The following is a 12,787-nucleotide window of genomic DNA, read 5'->3' on the forward strand; positions in this document are numbered from 1 at the left end:
CACAGACTCTCTCTCTGCTGTCTCACAGCACCAATGCAAACAGTCACAGGGACATGTAGTGGCACATATTCGTGATTTAAAAATGGTTTAAGTCCCAACGTTATGTCGGCATGCCAGGGGTGTAGCTAGGTGGGGCCTCGGGGGCATGGGCACCCTCCACTTTTGACCCCCCTTCCCCCGCCGACCCCTGCCGCTGCAAGATTAGTGCTTCTAAAATGACTGCTAGAGTGTGACAAGATGGTGCATTTCCCCTATCTCTGTAAGCTCTTGTAGGATCTGGTGGAAAGCAATATGTCTTGATAGGGTGGCAGAGGCGGTATAATTAGAATCATCTATATTTGTGTATATCTTGAGGGCATAGGTGTGTATCTGTGGGAATGTCTGTGGGGAGAATAGGGTTGTGGGGGAGGGATGTCATATGGCAGGGTATAGAAGTATGTGCATGCGTCCTGACAGGTTTTTGCCCTGTGCATTCATCCCTACACCCTTTGCACTTATTTCTTCAACCTCTTGCACTCTTCCCTTCCTTCCATCTCCCTCTTCACATTATCTTGCTCATCCTCCATTCTTCCCCTTTTCATGCTCTTGGATCCTTTTTCTGCTCCTCAAATTTCTCTCAAAATTTCTCCTCACCCTCTCAATTTTATTCCCTGATTTCTCTCTTTTCAAATTTCCCTATCTCATCCTCCTCTTATTATTATCTTTTTTCCCTTCCCCCAGTCTCTCTTCCTCCTCCTTTTACCCACTTCCCTCCTCAGTCTTTCCTTCTGCTGCTGGGGATTGGGTCCCTGGTGGCTATGTCTCCATGCTCTTGGCCCTGTCAGTATTCTTTCATTTCTTGGCTATGGCCCTGATGTCTACCTTTGATGATAGGTTTTGGGGAGGCATCTGTCTCCCCCCTGTTTTTAATATGTCACTGGAAATGGCATTGGCTTCTCTTCTGGTAATGGAGCCTGAGTTCCCTGCTACCCTGTTGTCTGCTCAGAGCTGTTGTACCCCTCTTAGAATGCATAGGTTTGTTTGTTTACATGCGTTAATTGCTGTTATAGAATACTAGCCCAAGCCAACAGTTAAAGACCTAACTACAAGAGCAAGCACTTACACTAGTTCAATATCTGCTTTAAACGGTTGCACCTAACTGCTTTCAGGCACAACATTTATAGTATTCTATAACCTGCACACACAAATGCTGGCACACCCCTAACCTGTTCAGGTCCTTCCCAGATCTGCACTCCCCTTTCTGTTGCATATTATGGTTTTTTGTGCGAAGTTAACATGTGTATAGAGTCAAGGAAACTAACAAGTTAACTGAAAAATAATCAGTAGGAGGAAAAAAAAATACCTCAAATGCCCTCAGACACTGTATTCATGCAGTGTCTGGTAATAGGCTTCACAACATCTTTCATCGGTTAAAAACCTCCACTGATATTGAGTTTGATTTCTATCATGTTCATAATTTTATCTCATGAAAACTCTTTAGGTGATATTAAAATATTTGAGGGGAGTGAATTTTTCCTGGTCTCTAGTGCACACATGTGCCAGAAATGTTTTCCATACGCCCGGATTCACCTGGACATGTCTTTCTTTTCAGGGGACCTTCGGGGGTCTGGGCATTTTTTTACCAGCCTGCTCATTTGTCTGGGTTTCGGAGTGGGCTGGCTAGTGGGCAGGCTGGCAGTCTGACTGGCCTCCCCCCCCTTCTGGGCAGGAAAGAACCCCACACTTTCCTGCTTGCTGTCACCTCTTCTTGAAAATGGCTGCAGAGACTTCAAGCAGCAGAAGTCTTGTGAGGCCACCCCTTGAAGTCTCAGCAGCCATTTTCTAGAAACGGCAGCAGCAGGCAGGAAAGAGTAGGGTTCTTTCCTGCCCAAAGACCAGCAGGGCTGTATACTAGGCCCAGGGAGGGGGTTGATATGCTGAACATGGATGGGAAGGAGATAAGGGGACAATTCACCTGTATGGGAAGGAGAGAAGGGGACACGTTGCACATCGATGGAAGCAAGACAAGGGGACAAGCTGGTCATGGATGGGAGGGAGAGAAGGGGACATTGCTGCACATGGATGGGAGGGAGAAAATGGAACAAGCTGATCATTGATGGGAGGGAAAGAAAGGGACAAACTGCTCATAGATGGAAGGGAGAAAAGGGGACAAGTTGCATATGAATGGAAGGGAAAGGAGAGGGGCACAAGCTGTACATGGAGGGGAGAGGGAAAAGGGAGAAATGCAGCACCTAGATAGAAGGGGATGGAGCAGTAGCATAGCCAGACTAGTGTTTTGAATGGGCCCAGAGTTAACTTAGATGGGCTGTTCCATGGCCCCCCTCCCTGAGATATTAAAAAAAATATATATAGTTTTTTTTTCACCTTCCCCACATCAACATCTTCTCCTCCACAGCGTCCCAGCATCTGCCCGCCCATTGCTGAACCTCGTACCTTCCCGGTGTATCTTACAGGAGTCCCCGGCACCTGCAACGATTCATTATTGCCTGCACCAGCCCCGCAGACTTCCATTGGCCAGGTCCCACCCTCACTGATGTCTTTTCCTGTTTCCTGTCTAGTGGGATCCAGCCAATGGATGCCTGCAGGGCCTGTGCAGGCAGCAATAGTGAATCACTGCAGGCACTGGGGACACCTGTAAAGTTCACCGGGGAGGAACGGGGTTCAGCGATGGGTGGGCAGATGCCAGGATGCTGCGAAGGAGGAGAAATGTTGATGTGGGTTGCCTCTGCTGGGTAAGCCTGTGCCCTCTCAGGCCCACCCATAGCAATATTAGTGGGATGGAGAGGAGAGGATAGTAGAGGGGGAAATGCTCATGGATGGGAGGGAAAGGGGGCATACTGCCCATGATGTTTGCTTTTTTGGAAATGTACATATTTTCTAATTTTGTATTTTGAGTATGGAAGAAAAAATTCGTTTCTGTTACTTTTACCAGTATGTTCACTGCTTATAGAATCTGACTTTCGTTGGGGGAGCGGGGTGTTGAGGTGACTGTGCAGCAGGGTCGGCCTGGCATTTTATTTTTTGTTTCCTCCTTTTTTTTTGTCTCCACAAGTATGGAAACCCTAGCCAAAACTGTTTGCTGCTGTCTTTGTAAGGAGAGGCTTGATCAGGGTTACTCAAACTGTCTACCTGTTTTCTACATGTGGAACATAGTTTTAATCACCTTGCTGTCTGGATTATAGTATTTAAAATAGAAGCAATATGCAGCATAATTCCAAGATTGTTACAGATCATGCAGGTGGGCCTTGACAATCATTGATTTTCACAATCTTTGCTTATGCTAGATTTGGTTGTTGACGTAAGATATTGTTAATTGATGACATCTGGTGGCATTTTGAGAGTGTGTGAGACAAAGATTGGAGAAAGGGCATCTTGAGCCCTATATTTTTGTCACTGTATGTTATCTGATTTTTAACCATTAGAATAAGGAGACCCTATCTGGAAACCACAAGGTGAACTTACATAGGCACCCCAAAGTTAGTGTTAACTTATGTCCTTGTGCGTAGTGTGGTCAAGAGTTGTAGATTTTAGAATTATCTGATTTTAGGTTCATTGTTTAATTAAAGTTAGTTATAAAGTTTTGATTGATAAAATCCAGTTTTCACTGTTAGACATCAAACAAAAGTTAATTTATTCCCTCCTTTAATCACCTCATTATGTACATTGTTAACTAGTGGGTCATACATCATCTTTTTTTGTTTGGAAGTGTTATAACACCATCCAGAAAAGGGTAAATTTGAGGAAATTACACTAGAATCAAACTAAAAAATCATATTGGTGTATTTATGGCTATAGCTGGCACAGAGATTTTAAGACAGTCAATAGGTAGTACGTTTGCAAGATTTCCTCAGTTTGGGATTTAGAGTATTAAAATGCTGATGATTTAGTCATTTTGGCTGGAGTGTTGGTAATATGTGTTGCATTCAGTTTGTCAGTTAATACATTGTCCTGATAAATCAGTTGTGGTTTTATTCTCAGTTTGATATGACTATCTGTTTGACAGTGTGGAATTTAGTTTGGTGTGAGGAAAGGTATCTTAAAAGATTTGTACTAGACATGTTTTATTTGCTTGGTTATTTCTGTGACAATTTGCAACAGAAGAATAATGTTAACAGCCATGCTACAAATACTTTTTCTGGTAGGAGGAAGTGCATGCAATTCCGATCCTAGCCTGAAGAGGGTAGTATATGCACATTGAAAATCTTTGGCCTGGTCTATAGATACTTTGAGGAGTAGTAACTTCAACCTGAGTTTTGGGGACCACATATGATTCCTTAGACCTCTTGGTGTGCTTTTAAAACCAGAATCAAGGGACTTCCGGTTGGGCCACGGAATAGCGAGGAGGTGGTGTGTGGCTGCTCCGGAGCACCCGATGTAATTAGTGTTTAGAATAGGTACATTCTCCCTCACAAAAAGTAACTAATTACCTCTTTAAGCAGGCGATGTAGCACGGTCAGAGGTTTGAGGCAGCTGAGAGATTGGATGGCCGCCAAATCGGCAAAGAAAGAAAGTTGTGCCGGAGGCCAAGAATGTGCCTCCGTCCCCGCCGCCGAGTTCCATGTGGGCGGCAGAGATATCGGAGGAAGGGAGGGCGGCTGTGGACCAAACGGTGGGGAAAAAACTACAGCTGATTCTGCGCAAGCTGGAAGGGATGGAGGAGAGATACGCTGCAATATTGGTGGAGCTGCAGGCGGTGCAACATAGAGTTGGGAGTATCGAGGACACAGTGCAAGGGATATCAGTGGAGCAAACACGTGTGCAGGTGCGTTTGGCAGATGTGGAGGCAAAGCTTGAAGATTTAGAGAATCACTCACGTCGGAATAATTTGAGGCTGGTGGGTCTCCCAGAGGTGCTTGCGGAGCTGGAGTTGAGGAAATTTCTGGAGTCCTGGCTTCCAGGGGCACTATCGCTTGCAGATCTGATGGGAGCCTTCCGGGTGGAGCGAGCACATCGGTTGGGGCAGCTGTTACGCTCTGCTACACTTCTCCAGGATGGGTTGGTTTCTGTTTCCTAACTTAGCAGCCGTCATCCGGGCTGGATCATGGACAGCAGCCATCTTGGCTAGCTCAGGAGGGGGCAGCCATCTTGGAGTAACGAGGTCAGGAAGGAAGCCCATATTTGGATGTAGGCACCTCTGCTGATGGGGGCAGCCATCTTGGAACAGCTGCTCATGGTTGAGCCTAATTCCTGCTCTATTTAAAGCCCTGTTTCCAGTCCTTCCATGCTTCGGCTTCTATTCGCTTAGAGGTTGTGGTCTTCATCTGTTCCAGTGTTTTCCTGTATTCCTGACCTTGGATTGTTTACTGACCACGCGTTGTGTTGCTGCCTGCCCAGACTTTCGGATAGCTCTCTGTTTTGCTGCTTCACTGACTCTTTGCTCCTGAACTGTGTCTGCCTGCCTGCCAGCCTGGTCAGCGGTTGTGCAACCCCGCCGGTTCCAGAAGTCCTGGTGGTCGCCTGCACCTGGGGGCTCAACTCCCAGGGAACGGTGGTCGCTCCCCAGGTGAAGCTAGGGGTTGTCTGGCTGCCTGATCGAGTGCGGTGCAACTTCAGCTTCGCCGTGCTCAGTCGGGGCACAAGGGCTCACATTCACCAGGTCATAACAGCAGCGTAGAGACGGAGAGGTTCGACCTAGAGTGGTGATTCTAAGAGTCCTTAATTATGCACATAAAACGATGATTCTACAGGCTTTGCATGGAGGCGCTCAGCTGCAATATCAAAATACCCGAGTGTTATGCTTTGAAGATTATTCTACTAAGGTGTCAGTAGTGCATAAGGCGTTTGTTCCAGTGTGCTCTAAGCTGTGTGATTTAAAACTTAGATTCAGTTTGTTATATCCAGCGAGGCTTAAAATTGTGGAGAAAGGACAGGTACTGTTTTTTGACCGAGTGGAGGAGGCATGGGCTTATGTGGACAGGTGGGAGACTTCCCATCAGAGGGCACAAGATTGAGGCTTACGGAATGGCCCTCAGTGAGAGGAAAAAAGACTTTGTATGCAAGCTGCAAGCAAAAGAGCATTCTGGGGGTCGTTCCAGATGTTCATAACTTAAGACCAAAACCAGACTTTAGTATCATGCCGACCATCAAGATGTCAGTGGACAAAAGAAAGCAAAGGGAAAGGGGATTTTTTTTTCTCCTGAGTTTTGGAGCTCTTAACAAGTAGCGTACATCATTGTCTGAGGACATATTATAATCCATTTTGCTTTATTGAGAGTGTGTGGGGGACGATGACTGCGTGAGTGGCTGGGTGGGGGTGTTTTTCCCTCCTTTTTTTTTTTTTTTTTTAGAAGCATCTAACAAGTGGTGTACATCATTGCCTGAGGATATATATTAATGTGTTTTGCTCTATTGAGAGTGTGTGGGACTATGAATGCATAATTGGGTAGGTGGGGATGTTTCCCTCTTTTTTTCCCCCCTCTCTTCTCCATCTCTCCTCTTCTTCTTCCCCATCTCTGGCCCTCTTCTTCACTTTCTTCTTCTGTGTGGGGGGGGGGGAGGGGGGGGATCAAAGGTCATTGGGGCAAGGCCAGTTTTGCTGAGGGATGTGAGCCTAGACACAGAGACAGTCCTGGAGACAGGATCTATTGGTTATAAAAGCATTTCTGGGCTAAGGCATTAAAGCAGTGTTAAGTTTCCAGTAGCTCATAACCCTTGGTGATTCTTGGTACCATATACCTCAAAAGAGGAGATCCCATAGTCTGACTTTGTTCATGCAATTTAATTTGTTATGTGTGTGTAGGTGTAGGAGTGTGTGAGGGGAGAGGGGTGAGTGTTCTTTTTTTTTAAGAAAATGGAGCATTGTTTGGGGGTTCTTACTGGTAAGGTGGGGGTCTAGGAGGAATGTTTATTGTTTAGTTCACGGGTTGCTCTGGGTTCAGAAACTGGGAGGTTTCAGTTAATGCGGAACGTGGTGGTTCTTAGGTTGGGGAAGGTTTGGGGGGATGGGGGTGTAAAGGGAGATTCTGCAGGTTTGGGGCTGGGGTTTGGAAGGGTGGGGGTGGGAAAGTGCAGTGTCTAACAGTTCATCATGTAGTATTCTGGACCTTAGGTCAGGGAGTTGGTTGGTTCACATTCCAGGGGGGTGGAGGCTGGGACACCTCACTGGTACAAATTTTGGTACAGTGTATTATTAATGGGATTTACTTCTCCTGGCGGCGTACTGGAATAGGCTGAAATGACCACCTTGAAGTTTTCAACTTGGAATGTTGGTGGCATACACTCTCCGATTAAACGACAAAAGCTGCTAAAGGCTCTTAACGATAGAGGGACCTCCGTTGCTTTCCTACAGGAGACTCACCTTTCAGCGGTAGAACATGCAAAGTTAAAAAGATGGTTGGTGGGAGAAATTTTTGATGCTCCTGCAGTGGGTAGGAGGGGAGGGGTGGTGATCCTGATCCGAAAAGGACTACACTTGGAGACTAGGAAGGTTGTAGTGGACCCAGAGGGTCGGTATGTATTGGCCTCTGTGATTTTGGATCGCCAGCCTCTTTTATTGTGCAATCTTTATGCTCCAAATGTCTTTGAGAAAAATAATTTTTTGTGCGGGTCATTCATAAGATTCTTGATTTGGGAGAAGTGATTTGAATGACGTGGCAGACCCTGTTTTGGATTGTTCCAGGCCGACGGATAGGGAGCTGGCTAGGAAGGACAGAGGGGTGAATTTGTTGGGCTCCGTGCTGGGATTGTTGGATGTATGGAGGATGCTTAATCCTTTGGAAAGAGATTATACACGTCTCTAGAGTTCACTCTACGATGTCTAGAATAGACTATCTGCTGCTGTCAAGGGAGCTCTTAACACAGGTGGTGGATGTCAAGATAGATCCGATAATGATCTCAGACCATGCTTCGGTTGAGCTGGGAATGCAAGGGAGAGGTTCATCGGCTACAGGGGGTGCATGGAGATTTCCTTCTTCCCTCTACAGAGACAGACATTTTTTGCCTTTCTTGTCTCCAAGTAGCAGCTTTATAGGGATACTAATGAAATCCATAGGACCGACCCAACCATCTTTTGGGAGGTGGCGAAGGCGGTCCTTCGAGGGAAGATCATATCTTATATCAGTTTCCAGAGGAAAGAGAGAGGTGCTTCATTTGGAAAGTAAGGTAACATTACTCCATAAGCAATATGGGGCAGAGCACTCCTTGAGGATAAAAACACAATTGTTAGAAGCTCAGCAAGCACTGAAAGAACTTTTGCACGCACAGGCGAAGAAGTCTTGGGCATATTACATGTTCCAGCTTTATAGGTTTGCGAATAAGAGTGGTAGACTTTTGGCCAAGCTCGTGCACGGTAGCTCAGGGCGCCATAAAATTTCCACGATGCTAGACTTGAGGGGAGTTCGGCAGCATGAGGATGCAGCTATTAATAGGGTTTTTTTGGAGTTTTTTACTAGGCTTTATGAACCTCAATCACCGCCACCTTTGGATAGTGAGGTATATCTATCTAATTTGGAGTTGCCTAGGGTTTCAGAATCGGATTTAAATCAATTAAATACACCGATAATGATGGAAGAAGTGGAGTTGGTAATCAGGCAGAGTGCCTTGGGTAAGGCTCCAGGACTAGATGGCTTGCGTAATGAGTTTTATAAACTATTACGTGTGGACATAAGTCCAATTCTGGCGGAAGTTTTTAATAGCTTTGTTCAACGGGAGCAGTTGCCTCAGCATCTTAACTCGGCCCAGATTATAGTTCTCCAGTAGCCAGGTAGACCACCGAATCGACCGGACTCCTGTCGTCCAATCTCTTTGCTTAACATGGAGGCAAAATAATTAGCTAAGATAATGGTAACTGGTTGGCACGAATTCTTCCTGACTTGGTGGCTGAGCCTCAGGTAGGGTTCATGTGTGGGAGGGTGATTGCGAAAAATATGAGGCGAATATTGGCGGCTTGGAGACTATTGGTTTGAAGAATGCCCAGGCTTTGTTAATCAGTTTTGATGCAGAAAAGGCATTTGACCGGGTGGAGTGGGGGTTTCTTTTTGGGGTGCTGGGAGGCTATGGCATAGAGGGATGGTTTGCCCAGGTGGTACGGTCTTTGTATTTAGATCCAAGGGCGCAAGTATGTGCCAATGGGATACTGTCGGACTGGTTCCCTATTAGGCAGGAGACTCGGCAAGGTTGCCCTTTGTCACCACTTCTGTTTGTCTTAATTCTAGATCCTCTTTTGCGGGAGATCCAGAATAACGCAGATATTCGTGGGTGCAGATAGGGAACTTTACTTTTAAGTCGGCTGCATTCGCAGATGATTTGTTGCTGCTTGTCAAATTCATCATCTTCAAACCCGTCAAAATCCTGTTGCCCGACTTCTGTGTAGCACTCGGAAACAGGATTCTGCCTCTCCTGTGTTAGCTAAGGCACACTGTTTACCCATCCACCTATGCATCTGATTTAAAATAATTTGTCTCAGTCATGGAACTCTTCATTTAGGCATGCCACTCTACCTTTTGTCAGTAATCATTCCTTATACACCACTTCAATCACTTAGATCTATGGATGCTAACCAAATTGTTAATTCTAGTTTGCATCTTATGAGTCGACCAGAAATTCTGCCTTTATGGCACCTAAATTGTGGAATAGTCTTTCTCCTGCTATTAGATTACAGCCTTCCTTTTGCAAATGTAAAATTCTTAAAAAAATCTTTTTTTTTTTTTTTTAACTAGCCTTTGGGGCCAGGTTACCAACTTAAGTTTCTCTACCTGTGTCATGGCCACAAGTTCCACATTGGTGCTATTAGGACTATTATTGATTGTATTCTTTTTAACAGTGTTGTCTGTCCTATAACATATTGGTTTTCCTTTGAATTTTCTTGTATTCGTTTTTATTGCTTTGATAAACTGCATGTCAGAACTGGCGGTATATCAAAACTTTTAATAATTATAAATGGTAGTTTCTTTCCAATGAGAATGGCCAGGCGCCCATAGTAATGAAGCATAGTGAAAATGTAATTAACTAGATAGTCACACACACAACACCGGTTATACTTATATCCCATCTCTGTTTATCCCTGTGCTGTCTATTAAGATGTTTCAATGTGTGCTGTGTTGACACGAAGTAGCATACAGTGTTAGTGTGTACTGTTATTTGAAAATTTTTACTACTGTAAATTGTCTATGGTGTCCTGGTTATTCGTGCTGTACACTGCCTTGGTTGAATTTTTCAAAAAGGTGGTAATTAAATCCTAGTAAATAAATAACATAAGTAATGTTCTCTTTCGTTTTGATTAAGCTAGGCGTTCAGCAGCCTATTGAGGACAGTTTAGCTTTTATGTTTTATTATAGTTTTCTAGTGGACTTTATAGGGCTACATGTTGACTTCTGTTTATTTTCAAGTATTCTTTCTTTTTTATTTATAGAATAATGAACTATTTTCCAATAATTTTGTTTTAGTTATATTACAAATTTTTTATAATTATTTTAAAAAATAACATTCCTACTTAACCAAATGTGTATTATAAATAGAATTACTGTCATAATTCCAATTGGAACCCCATGCAGGAATCACACTAATCTATGTAAAGTATAAAAGTAGCATAAATAACAGTAGAGTGGATGTAGGAACGAGATGTCTTTTAAACTGAAATGTAGTCATAATTAAGGCTTCTGCTTTTCCCCAGTGGAAGAGTAGCCTAGTGGTTAGTGCAGTGGGCTGAGCACTGAGGGGTAGGGATGGGGGTGGGGTACAACTCACTTAACCCTCCATTTCCCTAGGTACAAAACATAGGGGTCCTTTCACAAAGCGGTGGTAAGCACTAATGCGCACTTATTGCAGATTAAAAGCCATTACCACGGGACGCACTCGGGCATCCCATGATAGTTTTGGTATCGGCATGCGTCAATCCCCCGCTAAAAAAAATAGAAAATATTTTTTAGTACGGGATTGGCATGGGGGGCATGTTTGGGGGTAAAGAGTAGGCACACCCTGTGTTAATTGACAAATGTCGCATGCTGCTGCTTAGTGCGAGAGCCCTTACCGCCTACTAAATAGTTGGTAGTAAGGGCTCTTCCGCTAATGGGAAATTAGCGCGTGGCCTTTAATGGGGAAAAAAAAGAAATTGTGGTAATTTTACTGTCACAGTAAAAGTGGCCTTAGCGCATGGAAAGTCCACATGCTAAAAGTCCACATTTTAGTGCATCTTTAGTAAAAGAGTTCATTAGATTGTGAGCCCACTAGGGATGAAATGTACCTTTACGTAATATGTAAACTGCTTTGGTTTTACCACAAAAGAGCATTATATCAAGAAGCTAATAAACTTTGTGTGGAGGTTAGCCCTGAAAGGAGCATTGGAATATTGTACGTTTTAAAAGATCAAGTTTGTGTGTGTGTGTGTGTGGGGGGGGGGGGGGGGGAGTTTTTAAAATGCATGAAAAGGCAGTGTAAATAGAAATGATGCTATCCAAATTGTCACATCTTCTAATGATTAACTGTCTCTTTTCCATCTTACATCAGGCCTAGCTATCTGTCGCAGTGCCAGAGTTTGCTCCTTCTGTAACTCAGTATATCTACATTTCCCCCTCGAGCAGTGAATGCTGCCTCTGCAGCTCGAATCAGCCCATGGGGCAGGTACTAAGCTCTGGAACTATTTTGTTAATGTGGTGCAGCACTGCTAGAGAGCTCTCAGGCTAACCCAGAGATTCCTTAAAAAAATGTTTTTTTAATCATCAGAACATTTTCCCATTGCGGTTAATATAAACAGCATGCCCTTATAATAGGGGCTTCTAGATGTGTAGAGTCCCCCTATCAGTTTATCTTCTTTAGAGAAATAATCATAGAAGCAGAGTTGTCTTCAGTGGTAAATAATTTCAGTGAATTCCCAATAAGTGATGCTTTTTGACTAGAGTTCTTTTCAGTGTAATTTGCCATAATATCTCTAAGGTAATATAAAACTCTTCTGGGGAGTGGAAGAATTTGGTGGAGGTTATGGTCAAGTCAGCTATGGAGATGCTGCATTCCTGATTCCTGTGAATTTTGTAGTGAACAGTGTCAGTTCTGCATTGAATGAAATTCCACTCTGTGAGGACTTGTTGCAACAGAGGAGCAGACAGGCAGAGACCCTTTATCTTCCTGATGGGTCCCGGAGGACCAGCTTACTGAGAAAAGTGAAAACAGTAGTTCCATTAGTTCACTTAGGTTGCACCTTATGGTAATGTTTCCACTCTTTGATCAGATCCTAGCCTTCAGATGGAATATATAACTTGAGAATGTATTATTGGCACACCCCTCAGTACTTTTGTTTGCTAGCTTCTTTTATTTTTCACTTTGTCACAGAATGGTTTCTAATGTCTTTTGAAATTAAAAGAAAAAAGTTTAAGACTTTGAGATAGCAATGTAATAATCAGCAGTTCTCTTTAAGCCTCATGGTGTGGAAATTCTTAGGGCTTTTTGCAAAAATGCCTTTCTCCTCATTCCACACTGATTAAGATCCCTGGTGTTAAATCACAGAACAGGACTGGAGGATGTTGCAAAGTGAGCTGCAGCATATATGGCTTTTTGCACTTTCCACATGAAGAAAATATTGGTTTTAGAACACAGAATAAGCTTAGTCAAACGATGCAGTGCTTGGCTCAAATATGAGAAAGTATACTAAAAATGAAATGGTCTAGGATGGTACTTCAGGGTTTTTTCATGTCAGCTGGATAAGGTGTAAGGAGAAACCTTGTAAGGATGGGTGACCGATAATGAAGAGAAATTGAACCTCACATTGTAACTATAGTAGTGATGCCATCCTAGATCCTTGTCCTCTTTCTTAAACTTAGTTTTCAGTTGCTTAACCCAGTGCAATGCAGTCTTATAC

The 12,787-nt window shown here is 43.9% G+C and overlaps 1 protein-coding gene across 5 annotated transcripts in view; it reads left to right on the plus strand.

Annotated features, from left to right (window-relative positions):
• The window catches only part of EXOC6B (exocyst complex component 6B), a 1,013,473-nt gene that overhangs the window by 340,037 nt on the left and 660,649 nt on the right, over positions 1-12,787 (plus strand). The window lies entirely within an intron of this gene.

The sequence above is a fragment of the Microcaecilia unicolor genome, chromosome 2, assembly GCF_901765095.1.
Source record: "Microcaecilia unicolor chromosome 2, aMicUni1.1, whole genome shotgun sequence".
Lineage (NCBI taxonomy): Eukaryota > Metazoa > Chordata > Amphibia > Gymnophiona > Siphonopidae > Microcaecilia > Microcaecilia unicolor.